Source organism: Sturnus vulgaris, chromosome 22, assembly GCF_052056855.1.
Source record: "Sturnus vulgaris isolate bStuVul1 chromosome 22, bStuVul1.hap1, whole genome shotgun sequence".
In the NCBI taxonomy this organism is placed as follows: Eukaryota; Metazoa; Chordata; class Aves; order Passeriformes; family Sturnidae; genus Sturnus; species Sturnus vulgaris.
Genome location: NC_142264.1, coordinates 4,725,797 through 4,741,293, shown reverse-complemented (window position 1 = coordinate 4,741,293; position 15,497 = coordinate 4,725,797). Strand labels below are relative to the sequence as shown.

At 42.7% G+C, this 15,497-nt stretch overlaps 1 protein-coding gene across 1 annotated transcript in view; it reads left to right on the top strand.

Annotated features, from left to right (window-relative positions):
• Nucleotides 1-15,497, top strand: part of ABL1 (ABL proto-oncogene 1, non-receptor tyrosine kinase) — a 77,080-nt gene that overhangs the window by 28,384 nt on the left and 33,199 nt on the right. The window lies entirely within an intron of this gene.

The window sequence follows — 15,497 nt, the reverse complement described above, 5'->3', positions numbered from 1 at the left end:
AAAGAGTGGAGCACACCAGGATTAAAGCACACCCAGCGCTGCTCTTCCCGTGTGAAGTCAGAGTGAAGCTGGCAGATCTGTGGCTGTTGAATAACAAACAGCTCTTGAGAAGATCAAGTCCAGCTTCCATGCCAGGGCTCCATGGTGTGCTTGGCAGCGGGGCCGTGCTGGTGTGTGGGCTTTGGGCAGGAGAAACCTCAGGCTGCAAGTGGAAACAACCCAGCGAGAGCAGCAGGCGCCTTGTGCTGTTCCACTGGGACAGGATTGGGAACGAGGACCTGAGTTCTGTCTCCAAGTAAACGATCCTGTGCTTGCTGCCCAGGGTTGTGTAATCTGGCATAGGGCTGCAGTTTGGGGCTGCTTATCCCAAATCCACCTCCCCAGGGGAGCTGCTGGTGATTCACCTCTCTGAATCATAATTCCTGACGCTTTTCTAATCGCTGTCCTTAGTGCGTCCTTGGTTCACGGGCTGCCAGTCCAGTCTGATTGGAAGAAAAGAGCTTTCAAGCAGTTTTAAAAGTTTGCCAGTTTCCTACACCAGTGCATTAATCCCACGTCAAGACTCCATGGCTCATTTCTTTTCTCCGCTGGTTTAAGAGTGAACCAGAAGACACAAAAAAATTAGAAAGTTCGCTGTAGAAATGTGATAAATGACCAGTAATTTGATTGTGAGCAAATTCCTTGTACGCAGTTTTCAGTTCACAGATTGTAAAACAGAGTGTGTTTGTCTGTTTAGAAAATCTGCTCTTTTTGTTAAGAACTGGCAGGATCCTCAATCCTCTCTTTCCAAGACAGTGCAAATACTAATTAGAAGATCTATATCTAAATAAAGTTGTTTGCATATATTAACACTAGATATCTTTTTTACATATGGTTCAACATAAAACTCCCAATTCTGTACAGAGAATATGAAGCTTTTTATGCCTTTTAAATTTTTTTTAAATTTTTTTAATGAATGACTGAAAATAAGGATTAAAACAATTTTTACAGGTACCCTCCAAGTCTTTTTTTGCAGTAGGAATGGAGCCAGATTTCTGAACTCATATGTGAAGCCATCCTGCACTTCTTAGCACCTACATGCTCCAGTCCTGCTCTTCTCCTTGTGGCTCCAAGCTCCTCATGTGCTCCGTATTCTTGGTCTCAGATATTGCAGTGTTTGTGATAACTCGTGTTACTCTGCAGTGTGAGGAAATGAATGTTAGGTGCTCCTTGTGAGGCAGGAATCAGGAGCCTTCTGCTAGCAAAAGGCTTTTTGCCTTTCTGCTCTAGAGAGTGAAGTGTGAACAGGTTTGTCTTAGACATTTATCTTCCTTAACTTGGCTTGAATGGAATGAGCAGGCTCTTCAGCAAGGAGGCCTTTTCCCAAAGATATGTGTTACCAGCATTAGTGGAGATGATAAAACAAGACACTCATCTTTCTCTCTGGGTTTGTTCTCCACTTCATTATTCAGTTTTACATTTTTATGTCACTTCCAGTTCTCTTATCAGGGGGAAATCTTTCAGAGTGGGTAAAAGCTGAAGGCTACAAGCAGAAACCAGAATTTTTCAGCTGCCTTTGCTATCAAGCTGCAAACATCAGTCAGAAGCCCAGTGTTTATTTTGCTTTTGTTACCATTCCTGTATGAAAAAAATGTACATAAAAGGGCTGTTTGCTGACTTGCAGTAATTGGGAGAACACAAAGAGCTGAGTGAAGGGATTCAGAAGGAAGAGAAACAGAGTTCAGTCTTGAGTCATGGAAAACACTTTTCCCAATCCAGTGTTTTTTGCATGCATCTCTCCCCATGGTGGTTTCAGATCTCTTCACAGAGTCCACCCACAAGCACTTGTGCTTAACCTGTTGGAGTGTTCCCTAAACATTCCTTCCTGGAATAGATTTTCTCTTCTTTTACCTGCCTGCCCTTGCTGGGAAGATAGAATGGAGAAAATGGCAATCAGCTTGAAAAATTTAGTGTGATTTGGAATTTTCAGGGTGCTTCGAAAACGATGCAGCTTGAGAGCAGAGTTTTGCACTCTGTAATAATAGAGCTGGAACTACAATCCCATGAGAGCAGGGGCAGAGCTGGATGGGTCAGAGGAAGTGGTGGACTGGTGCTCGTAGGTGTTCTGTCAGGACCAAAATATTTTCCACAGGATTCAGAGTGGAAGCTTAAGCTTTCCTAGAAGTATTCCCGGGGAGAAATAGTGCCAGTGATTAATCTGTTTGGTATAGGGATAGGAACTGAAGTTTGCCTCTCACTTCATGGGGTGATCCCTGCTCAGGAAGAACACCTAATTTCCATGGTTCTTTGGTGGCACTTTCTGCCTGGAAATGTTTGGAGCCTGTTTTGAAGCTGTGCAGAAGAGCATGCTTGCGTCATCCAGAAAATGCAGTGAGTCAGTGGAGTCCTGAGGGAGCTGTAACGGCTCAAACAGAAACTTGGAAAATGAAATGGGGATGGATTTAAAGATACAGCATTTGTGGCTGCTGCTCTGTTTGGAGATGGTCTGCACTCATCTGAGGCATTGGTGAGGAAGGGGTTCAGGAAGGACTTTGCTGCTGTGAAATACAAGTGGAGCTTTATGAGTGATCCACTCGGGACAGGGTGTGGAACTGGAAGAGGGTGTTAAGCAAGTTCTCCTTGTCATTATACTCAGTAATTTGGTATTCAGGGAATCTCCATGAATTCTTCATTGATATGTGTATTTTGGTATGTTAATGAATAACTTATGGGGATGGACAGGAAGGAAGGTGGGGGCAGCCTCTTGGTTTGGCCCCCACTCCTCTTTTTCCTTAACGTTTTTCATCCGCCTTCAGATTTGGGATGGTTTCCACAGCGTTATGAGCTGTGTGCTGCTGCAGTGCAGCTGTGCTGGGGTTTGCCCCTGGCCCAGCTTATCTGGACAGGAGATGCCCCAGGTCCTGTCACTAACCCAGTGTGGTTTGTAAGGATGTGCCCAGGTTGTGTCACCACCATGGGGACGTTTGCTGTCAGCGATGCTGCTCTTTCTCTTTGTGTCCACCCACAGACAAAGTTGATATGGGATCCCTCCTTCCTCCAAACCCAGCAATGATCCACAGCAGCACATTTCAGAGATTAAGTGTACTCTCCTTAAAATGCTTTTGGTTCTTGCTGCTGATGAAATAGCCAAGGTCTGTCATGATACTGTTGGTGTGTTGGTTGCTTTATTTGAAAGTTTTCAGGGTGTGAACCACTGGAGTGTTTGGGTGCCTCAAAACCACAGATGAATTCATCTTTATGGTCTGTTTCTGGAGGGAAAAAGTACAAAGAAAAGAGGGAAAGTGGCCTAGCAGTGAAGTCAAAGACAGTGTCTTGTGCTTGTACGTCTCCTATTGATTCTGCTTCAGAATCGAGAGCCCGTTTTCCTCATTTACCAGACCGGCAGAACGAGGCTGTTCCTGCCAGCAGAGGCTGCAGAACAGCAAAAAATCCTGAAAAATCTCCCCTCCAGGTAGGCTCTTTCCCTGCTGGGACAGAGTAACTTGAGGTGCTGAACTTTGTTGGTTTATCTGAGCAGGGCAGGGTAAGAGGCATCAAAGTGAGGTGGCCCTTTACAGGTGAGATGAACCTCCAGAGTGACGTTTCTGTAAATAAAAAGAACGAGTTTCTGGAGAGCCAAGAATGAAGGAAAATTAGAAAACCTGTCTTTTCCTCCTTCATTTGGGTTTTTTTGAGAAGGGGCAGCTCAGTTCCTGGGGTTCCTCAGAGCTATTCTGGCACTTAATTATCAAGAACATAATAGCATTTAGTGACTGTGATGTGCATGCACCTCAGCACTACAGTTTAGTTGTTTTATTCAGAAAGCTTCATTAGTTCATGTTGATTGAAGAGTGATATGGTCCCCAGCCATCCTAATGCAAATTGATGACTCATTTATATCTTTAGAGTTGAATTTAAATTTCTATAAAATTTTAGACTTAGGCAAGTAATTGCATTAGTTTTGTGGCTTCTGTGAAAAATCTATTTTTTTATTTTTACACCTAAGGCCGTATTTCAAACCTGTGACCTCATTCCCATAAAGCAAAGCTATTTCATTACATCATAGCTGTGCAATTTGCCTTCTGATAACTAGCATATACATTTATGTTGGATCCATTAAATACTTGTCCACTTAAAGAGCTGGCAGGCATTAACATGTTAGCGTGTAAATATTAATTTTAAAAAAAATTAGAACTTGGTATTCTTTTGTCTTTCTTGCTGGCAGTTTTGTTGAAAATAAATGAATTGTAGTTTCCCTTCCATCGTCATCCTTCTTGGTTTCCAGAAAAAAATGATTAATGAGCTTTAGCCTTTGCAGCTGCAACATTTGATTGCAGTCTGACTTCACTAGTGATGAATACGGAAATATTTCTGCAGTTAATTGGATGTTATCAAATCCACAGCAGGTGACTAAGACCATAGTCAGATGTAGTTGTTGCAATGAGCAGGATCTTTAAGGGCAGGTTTCCCTCTGTGGCATTTTACCCCTTTCTATAGCAATACCAGTTCACACTTTTTATTAAATAAATACTTGAGGATTTTACTGTCCAAGATTTGCTCCATTCCCTTTGCTTTGAGGCACCGAGGTTCCCCTGCTGCTCTGATTAAAGTTAAGTTTCAGATAAGTTGGATGGATTTAGGGTGGGAAAAGATCAACATGTATTTGAAACAGTACAATGTGTCAGTGTCACATAAGATTCCCATTTATAGGCTCCACATAAATGTCGAGTATTTTAGCTTAGTATTTATTCTGAGCAATGGTCAACTGTCTTTGAGTCCCCCTGAGTTCCAGCACTTGTGTTCTGTGCTGAAATGACTTAAAACACATCTTTTGTGTCTCTGCAACTTTAAATTGCCTTTTTTTTTCCTTCTCTGAGCCTATTCTGTCACCTCTGTTTTGCCAACAAGTCTTGTGAAAGCAGCATCCCTTGTGATTCAGATCAAATGACTGTCTGGCAGCAGGACGAGGACCCTCCTGTGGGGAGCAATCCAAGGCCAGACCCCTGGCCTGGACCCCTCACTGCTGGGGGAGAGGATGCTCTGTACATGGGATTGAGCAAACCTTCCTCCCCAGCACGCTGGGAGAGGGTAGCACCAAGATGAACAGGAATATTTCCTTGGCACTGTTCAGCTTGGGAGCTGTGGAGTTAAATTCTTTCTCAAGCTTTGCCCCCTTGGTAACACCTCCAACACACTGATTATGCATGTTAAAAACAAGAACAACAAAGGGATAATTGCCCAAATTTTGTAAAATGGCTATTTCTGCACATTCAGCCTCAGATGGTGTTTGACCCTTAATACAGATGGTTTCACTTAATGTATTTTGTTTAAAGAATCCCTGTTCCTGGAAGTGGTTTCAGAATAGGCTGTTCCTCATTGCTGTTCATGTTTGCTTTTTCTTATGATATTATAAGAAGCTTGAAGAGAGTGGATTCAGAAAAGGGCAATAATCAGTGTTCACAGGCATTTGTGGAAGCCTTTGTATTTTCCAATTAATACGATGCTGACTCCTCAAGCTTTCAAGACTGAAGTGGTTTGGAGCACTTTTGTCCTCAGGCTGTCGAGCTCCCTGTGCTTCTGTTATTCCCCTGTCTGTGCTAAGAGATGTCAGGGAGTCCCAGCACATTTCTGTGGAGCAACTTTTCATCTGGGATACCTGGTTTTCCTCCCAGGATAGGGTTCTTGGTGCTCCAGCACATGAAAACCTCCTTTCTCTTGGATGCAAACAAAATGTTTCTGTGCGAGGAGAGAACGTTCCAAGCACAGCAGACAATTTTATCTCCTTTTCGTGTCTGTTGGAATTTCTACACATGCAGAAATTTTGCAGGTGGTGCAGGGTGTGTTGGTGATACTGAGCACACCCTGAGTGAGCTGTGAAAAGCCTCCCTCAAATTCATCATCAGGAGTTTTAAAATCCTGCCCTGTGCCATAGCCACGAGAGGCTTTCTTGATGGAAAGAGTGTGATTGCCCTTGAAGTACATGAGAAATGTGGTTTGTAAGCTGGAGGTTGGTGTGTTGGGTGTGTTACTGAATGTTTCACATTAGTGTAGTACCTTCAAGCAGTGGGTCTCAAGGCTGGGACCTGATTTGTAGTTTGAAGGTTTGTAGCAGTTACATTTGAAACAAAAAAAAATGGAGATGCCAAGTCAGGTAATTGTTTATCCACAGTGATTGGAGAAATCTAAAGAAGAGTTGGAAATAAAATTATGGCATGTCTGTTCATATGAGGAAGCAGAATAGTTAATTTTCTCTTATTTTATTTATTTATTTTTCCTAAAATTATTTTTTCTTAAAATCCAGGCCCTGCTTAAGGGGTTGACAGGGTAAGCAAAAGTCACCCAAGCTATCATCAGGTCTTTCCAAAACAATAACCTGCCAATCCTCCCAGTGACCTTGTGATGTCCTTTATGAACACTTCAAGTGAAATTAAAAAATGAGAGATCACATGGTCTCTGGGTTTTTTTTTTCCATTTTATAAATGGTGTGTTACATGGCTTAAAATCCTTTTGTGTCACTTCCTCAATATCCTCTATTGTCCATGCAGTGCCCTTGCTTCATTCTCCTTGACTCCAGAGCTGCTGGAGATTTCTAGTCCTGATTCTTTCTATGAATGTTCCTCTACTTCGAGATTAATTTTAAAATAGGTTCTCCTGGCACCCTGACTGCTGTACGTGTGGGAGGGAGGGATTAGGAGAACACAGCAGCTCTTTCACCATCTGAAAATCCTCTGGTCACGCTGGACTTGCAAAGACTGAGCTGAACCAGGGAAGGGAGAAAATCAGGATGTGTGGCCTAACAAAAACCGGTTTGCTGATTTTTGCTCTGGGTATTCCCACCTGATGTCAGCTCAAGCCAGAACCTTCCTTCTCCGATGTTCCAGGCTGCTTTTGTTAGTTCACTAATTTTTAGTCTTTATTCTTGTGGTAACTCAATATAACACCTCTAACTTGGCTGGGCAGGCAGAGGAACTTTTATATTGCTGACATGAGACCTCAGTATGGCCTGGCAATCAATGAGAAATAGGAAAAGCTGGGAGTTAAATGACAGAGTTGTGGTTATCTTCTGTCTGGAACTTCATGGAATAACCCCAGAATCAGGAGAGGCTTAGAGTGGAACTGCAGAGGAACTTCTTACTCCAGAAGGTTTCTCACCAAGCTGTGTTTTCTGGGACTGCTGTCTGTATTGCAGCACTGCTGCATATCTGGGTCTCTGTCAGCTCTCTAGGAATTTGAGGCATTGCATTCCCTAGATCCAGACTGGAGTGCAGCCAGTTACTGGATGAAGTTCTTCCATTTCAGGTGGAAGCACATCTCCCAGCACTGAATAACTGTGGTCTATTTGAGGGTCTCTGAATGATTGATGAAGTCCATCTATAGCTGGTCCAGTTCTATATTCTCATTTATTTCTTTGGGATTTGTTTGTAGCTCTCCCAGTAGGAAAGGTTGCTAAGATTAAGCTGTTTACACAACCTGTCAATACAGATGGTTTACTCAGTATTTTGAATTAAGGAACAGCTTTGCTGGCCTCCTCCTGATGCCAGCACTGTTATTTGTGTGAACTTAAACTGATGAGACTCTTCACATTGTTGAACTGGGTCACCACATGGCTGTGTGAGCACCAGTGCCAGCAAGAGGGAGAAGATGGGAAAGGTGGGATTGAGGTACTCTGTGTTTACATGGGGTTAACTGGCTGAAGACCCTCACTCTGTGTCAGCAGGATTTCTTCCCAACTCATCTCAGTGTTTTGTCTGTAGCATTTTCCTGCTTCCTGCCCTGCTGCTCCATTGTGCAAGTTTTCAGAGCAGTCACAGGTATTTTAGTTTTGTGTTTGTTTGTTTAAATATTTGTGCACATCATCACGATCCTCTTCTCTCCCTGAACAGTGAAGTGACTCAGCTGAGCCTGACATCAAAGAAGTGTCCAGCTCACCCTTTGGAACAGGGTGGGATGGCTTGGAGGGTGCCAGTGGTTATTATTCCTTGATACTTGGTACTTCTCCCTATTTTCTGTCTGGTATGTGGGCAGACAATCAGCTGGAAACCTCAGCCCACATGTAACATATCTGCTCTAGGAATGGCTCTGATTAATGATGGGCAGGTAGAGAGGGAGTGACTAGAAAGGAACTTTGGGGTTACTGGAGATCAGTAGCACTGATTTCTTTTTTATACCTTCCTATATCTTTCCACTTCTGCCTGGAAAGGCAGAAAACATGCAGGGAAGTATTGTACAGTCTTGTGCCACTTTCTAAATCTATATTCAGATATGACAAGCATGATTAAGCATACAAAAAAAACCTCACCCTGAAAGAGCTTAGCTTAGTAACCTTTGCCCCTTATGAATTCAGCATGAAATCTTTTGCTTTGTCTTAATGGTGCATCCTAGGGAAAATGTTCCCTGTTTTTTTTTAAAAAAATCCAAATTAAAATGCTTCTTTCAATGTGTTTTTATGTTTAGGAATTGGAAAAGAGTGGTCAACTTTTGTGAGAGCTTAGCACTTGAACTGCATCTGTCTATGCTCAACAGTGCATGTGTAAATAAGAGACACTGCTCCTGCATCCCTGCTCCAGTTGGACCAGGACAGGGGTGTAGATAACACATTTTGCTTTTGCCTTTCCTCATGGTGAAGTAGCTTATTTCTGTCTGAAGTTTCTTCCTGTCGGCCCCAGCCTTCACAGGAAAAAATACTGGTCCTGCCTTTACATCCTAGTCCCAGCAGGACTCTTAAAACTTCTTATATTGTGTCCTGACAACAAAATAAAATGCTGAACTGTTTGGAAGGAACCATTGCTGCAGGCAGTTCTAATTAACTGGAGGCTTTTCCTTTCTGGGAGCATATATTTACTTTCTTACACTGGGAATAATAAGCAATTAGTGCTATGGAGCACCAGGCACTAACCTGCACATCTAAGAGTAGATCCTGAGGGTGGATAAGTAGAGTAATTCAAATCAAGTGACTGTAGATGGCTTTATATAGTGAGTTTTATGCTTATATGGTTGCTTTTTTATTTCTATAGTCACAAAGGGCTTCTACTACTTTCTCAAAATAATATGTATTCCCCTGTGGATGAATTAGTGATGTCTGGAATTCCTGAGCAGAAGGCACTGGGGTTTTGGGTTGGGTTTTTTTTAAAAAAAATTATTTAAAAGAAGAGAAAAAAAGCACACTCATTGCAGTGTCAAAATATCTGTATGTTGTAAAGGTTTCTGCCCATTGATATTGATAGCGTTCAAAGGCACTAACTGTCTAGGATTAGATCCCTAGAGAAAAATGATCTCTGAAATTGAATTTATTCCATTCTCTTGTAGCTGTGTGCGTGTTACTTGAAATTTTCTGCCTTTCAGTAAATTAGGATAATCTTTTCTGAATTCAGTGCTGAAAGAGCTTAGGTGAGTGAGTATAGAAATGATGTGTGGCTGGGAAGGGAACCTTCACCTGCCCTGAAATGGCTGTGAAAATGTTAATACTGCTGCGAGACCTCCTTTGTGTGATCAACTACAAGGCAAAGGAGTTGAACTGCTGCTCGGTTTGATGGAATATTTGTTTCTTTGTGCATCATTATTTGCTTTTCCAGTCTTTTGGTGATTCCCACACCTGTGGCAGCAGCTGGACCCGTCCATAGATTCGTGCCCCAGCCCAAACCCTCCAGCTGGGAGAGAAAATGCAGCACAAAAACTTTGCCTGGGCGGGGAGAGTCAGGAGTTCCAGCTGGTGCCATCACTGGAATTGCAGAGCTGATGCACAGAAGGTTTTCTCCACGTTGTCCAAGGCCCAGGGGCTCGGGACAGGTCGGTGTTCAATGGGCTGGATCAGGCGTGTGTTTACAGCCAGCCCTGGATAAACCTCTCCTCCTCCCTGTTCCTGCTAATCCCCGCTGGGTCTCATGCAGCACTGCTTCAGTAATACTTGTTTTCTTTTCTTCTTCTCCCCTTCCACCCCCTCCTCATGTGTAATTTGATCTCCGAGGCCTGCTCTTCTGCTTTGGCAGATTTTTCAGCTCTTGAATGGAAGAAATTAACCACTTAGTTACTGCCAGGACTAACCCCTGTTCACTGCTCCCTCTGGTTCTTCCTGCGGACGTGCTGGGACTGACACAAGAAAAGACCCCAAAGTCATCAGCTCTGAGCTCTCCGTTTTAACCTCTTCTCTTACGTTTACTTTTTCATCTGCATTTCCTTGCCTTTTCATTTAAAAGAAATAGGAAATGCTCCCACTCAAGATCTGAGTCAGTATTTGGCAACGATATTTCTCTAAAATTTGTTTGCTGATCCTTTCCAAGCATGTATGTTTTCTGATTGCATGCTGGGTGTCTGTGATTCCTCCCTTCCCTGGGCTGGAAGAAAATACTGAACTTCAGCAGGATCCCTAAACTGATGGAATTCTACCTAATGCACAGGAACTTCTACTCCCTGCTCCCTCTTTCACAACCTTAATAAACTGCCTGGACAATGGAAGTTCACTCATTAATATTCAGTAGGAATTTATGTGATTTTTGTGTCTTTAAGCTACAAGGCTATTTTTTTCAGATCTGAAAAGTGCAAGAAAGAAGCTTCTTTATTTTTTTTTTCCTCTGCCTGCAGATGTTTTAAAAAGCGTTCAGTGGAAGAGGCCCCAAACTTTTTCAGTGATGGGTGATGAGACCCTTTGGACTTGAATTTAACCTTGCAGGCTTCAAATGCTAATACTCCAAGCAATTCCCTGCGGAGCTCATGACCCGTCTTGTGTTTTTACATGAGTGCAGTGAATACATATCACCACTGCAGGAATTTAGTAGTTTGTAAAGACATATCACCATTGCAGGAATTTAGTAGTCTGTAAAGGCATATCACCACTGAAGGAATTTAGTAGTACCTTCTGCCTTGTTACTACCTTAAAAAAATAAGGATTCTGCTCTGTTGCTTGAAAGGAATTTCAAATAGTTGAACATTCCATCTCTGAAATCCCACCACTTCCCAGCCACCTCCTTTGCTCATGAAAATTGCAAATAACAAACATCTGTTAAATCAAGGAGAAAAACCAACAAATGCACATGCTTTATTGCAAAATCCTTGGCTTTTCCGTTGATGTGTACAGTGACTTTTTTAAAGTCACTGGCTTTTCTTGTTTTTTTCAAGTTTCTACCGATGAGAGTGGGACTTAGTAAGTCCAAGTACCAGAAGTGTTTAATATCTCTCTGTACATTCAGATACCTCTGTGTGCTCTTGCAAGGCTATTCCAGCTGTGCAGGATGCTGACTGAAGGAAGAAAAACACTCTTTGCCCTCAGGTGTTAACTTCCCTTTGTTTTGGGGTTTTTTTATCTTATTTACAATAATACCTATTTTAAAATGGTCAGAGTAGTAGCAAGAAGCTTTTGTTTTTAACATGCTCTTTTAACTAGCTGTTGTAAACATGTCAGTTGGATCTTGGGATGAGTTTAAACAGGAAGGTAGAACAGTGGTCTCTAGAAATGTTTTGTGTGTGAATTGGAAAAGGGGAGACAGAGGTTTCTACATAAAAAGCTGGAAGAGAGACATTGGCAACGCTGGTGGAGTGGTTCTGAATTAGGGCAGTGGTGGAGAAAGGCTGGCATTTACACACATCTCTGGCACAAAGGTTCATCTGGGCAGAGTGGTAAAACCACTTTATCCCTGTTTATCTGGATGTGCATTCCTGCTCCCAGTGGTATTACAGATTCCTAGAGCTCACCAAATAAGTGGTAGTTGTAGATCCCTCAGTGTCCTGGTTGCTTGGGCTTTCTCCTGTGGTGTGTGAACACACTTGGAGATTTCACCAGGCTGATGTAGAGCACATTCTGTGTGAAAACGCCAGCAAGGACTTTCTCACCCTCTCCTCGTTACATGGCAGATATTACAAATAAACCCCAAATGTCATTGCCTCCTTGTGTAGTGCTGTCATAGCCAAGGAAGTGAAGAACCTTGGAGTATCCTGGAAGACTTGTTTTCACTTGTCCTTTGGAGTAGCTACAAGGTGTCTGAACAATCACTTGAGACTAAGAGGTGATCAGCTCATGAGCCAGTTGTTTAAATCTGAGGTGGCTTTTATCTGGCTGGGTGTGGGATGTGCACTCACCTCTTACCCTGCCAGCCTTGGGCTCACCTTCTGCTATGCTTTCTTTGGCAGAAGGAATGTCTCTACCATAAAAAACCTCTCATTACTCAACATGCTCAACCCACTGAAGTTGTTTTATTCGTTGCAAACAGCTCTACAAGACTCGATCAGAGTTTTTGTGCTGCACGTGCCAAGAAGGTAGAGATGAGTAGCCCGGATTTGAAAGCTGCTAGTCCTATCTGATAGATAGCACTGTCTTCCCAAATGTTTGGCACTTTGTGGCTAAGAGTGGATGAAGTTGTTTAAAGGTGGAGGATCTGAAAATCCAAAGGAAAACTGGAACCTGTCAGACAAAGCAGGACTAACCCCCAGGAAAACAGCAATGCTGCATTTGCTGTCTGATCAAAGCCCAGCTTTGTCACAGCTGCATCTGTAGCACATGCTGTGGTCATTCATGGATTTTAATATAGGCTTCTTTGGTTATTTGCATATACACATACACACACACATTTTTTATGAGGTAATGGTGTTATATGTGTTATTTCAGTATGTGAAAAATAACATCAGAAGAGAGCTGTGTAGCATGGGAGTGTTCTGTGGCATGGATGTATTTTTAATCCTAATGACAGTGACCTATGAATGCCTCAAATCACATGTTATCTTACCACTTACTAAGAAAAACGCATCTCATAAATTATGTGATTCTACATTTTGTTGCTCCAGAGGAAAAAAACAAACTGTTTATCAGCTGGCACTGAGTTAGTCTTTATCACCAGTGGGGAAATTCTCAATTGCATATATAGAAGAGAAAGATAAGGCACAGGTAAATTTAAATGTAAGCAAGAATTTGCTTTTTCTGGCACGCTTCTTTACTCCTTTGCTTTAACCACTAGTTTGTGATACTTCTATTTCAAGTGGCTTTTTCCATCCCAAATCAGCTGAATGTGCCTATCAAAAAATGCCCAGGCTTTGGGACTTGAAACTCTGTTAACTTTCCATGTTTCAGAAGAGGATTTTAAAACAAAATTAAGCTCAGATTTTAAATGGGTGACAAACACTCAAGCTGTTTTTAACGGTATCGCAACAAAATTCACTCCAGCTGCTAACATGTAAGATCATGCCAAAACTCACTTTCTGTTCATGGAGTCCAGTCCTTTTGCTGCTGCTGTTGTGTGTGTGTGTGTGTGATCATACTCTTTTGGATAAAAATCTGTCCTCAAATTCTGGGTAGCATTAGGAACGTAAAGAATAAATATCTATCTGCTAGAAGCAGCACAAACACAAAGGCTGTTGGCTAAATAGGTTTATGCTCTTGTAGGAGCATGAACAATAAAGGCTAATGGATACTGGATTGCATTAATGAGAGCAGAGCCAGCAGGTCGAGGGAAGTGATTATTTCCCTCTTTTTGGCTCTTGTGAAGCCACATCTGGAGCTCCTTCCCCTGCAGCAGATGCCGAGGCCCTGGAGGGAGCCTGGCGGGGGCTGGAGCCGGCGCTGCCCCCCGGGGCCGAGGGAGGGAGGGGATGGAAAAGGTCCCAGAGCTTTCATAACCACCCAACTGGTGGCTGGAAAGACTCTTCTCAGAGGTGAACAGCAAAATGAGAGAAGCAACACTTAAAACTTGCAACAAGGCAAAGCTGGGTTGGTATGAGAAGATAAAAAGTGTGTTTAACTGCCCAGCAAACTCAGTTAAAGTTGAGCTGCATAGAGCTTGGAAAATCCTGATGCAGGAGATATCCTCCCTCTGAGCAGGAGCTGGAACTGGAGATCTTCTGAGCCTGCTCACAACCAAATTGTTTTGCCATTCTGCAGGAGAGTGCCTGAGTTGAAGGTTGCATCAGTCACTGTAGTCCAGAAATCTGCACACGTTTCATGACTGATCTTGTTCTAAGATGTGTATATGACAAACAAATGTGAGAGGGATTAATAGCTGACAGCAGTAAGAGTGGCAGAGGCTGTGTGTCAGTACCAGTATGGCTTTCATTTCTGTATCACCAGTTAATTTCATGGCATTCAGGAATGGCAGAGGGTATTTGCTGAAAGTATTTACAGCCCAGTTTGCCATGACACAAAAGGGGAAATGTTGAAGGATGATGTTTGTAGCACAGGGACCACACAAGCGTGTCTGCCTGGAAGCATAAAGGGAATTAATTTGTTTATCTACAGAGGAAGTTATCCCGGATAGTTCTTTGTGTTTAACTCCCCAAGTGGATGTGTTTCTCCTACAGTGAGGTTCTTCTGCAGGCGGGTTAATTTAATTTGAGATGAGGCATTCTTCTTCAGGAATAAGAACCCCAGGAGTTCATCAGAAGTGTAATCCGCATTAATTCTGCTGGCACTCATTGTATTAACCTTAATTGTAACGGCTGGGTGGTGTTCATGGGGGGCAGCCTTTGTTCTGCAGGGAATGCTTTGGGGATTCTGTGTTCCTACAGCTGCAGGAGGAGCGGGATAGGGATGGGGATGCTCTTCTCTTAGAAAAGAAGTTGCGTGCAGTATGCTTGGTCTGCTCTTAAAACCTCATTTCATCCCAGTTCCCTAAACGTGACACTGGGCTGAAAGATGTAAGGACTGAGCTCCTCCTGTGATTTATGTAACCTTTCTCCTCCAAATCTGTGTTTAACTCCTCTTTTTTTGTGTGTGTTTTTGTTTCTCTCCCCCAGTGCAGTTGCACACAAGTTCCCTGTTAGGCAGGCAAGAAACAAGTAGATAGGTGTTGGTTTCTCTTAAAACTCTGGTGCTTCCATAAAATATAAATTCTCCAGAAGTGGAGAGAGGATGGGATAGACTGGGGAGAACTGTATTGTTGTTTTCCCAATGTCCATGCAAGCTGCCAGCAGTGGGGATGGGAGCCTTAGCTGTCTGCTGAACTGTCTGAACTGAGGAAATGTTGAAGTTCTCTACTTGCTTTCTGGTGTATTAAATGGGGATATCCATGTTCATGTTTTCTGAGAAAAAGGTGAAAGTGCTTTGAACATCATGCTGTCCTTAGTGTTATTTCTTTGCTAGAAATGTGACTTGTGGTATTTAAAAAAATAAAAAGCAAATGCTCTTATTGCAGTTCAGTATGGGTTGAGAGATCAAGGATTTTTTTTCCCAGCTGTCTTTCATGTTTTAACCCCATGGATCAGAAGACTGAGGCAAAGTGATGCTGTAAAATAATGTTTAAAGAGTCTGAGCAATGTTTGCTGTTTCGGAGGCACAGACCTCAGATGCTGGAAGCATGCAGTTTCCCCAAAGTATTCAATGTTTGAAAACGTTGGAGGGCAAAAGAGCACAAGCACTAGTCAGAAACCTTGCCAAAATAAACTGTCAGATGTGAAGGCAAGTTTTCAGGGACGAAAAGGAAGATTTGCTGCTCTGTTGACTCTGTGTGTGACACACCAAGGGCTGCACACGTTATGGTGTGGCTTGTGCTGGGATCAACTTCCCAGGGCGTTTTCCCCAAGCTCTGTGTTTTGCACCCATA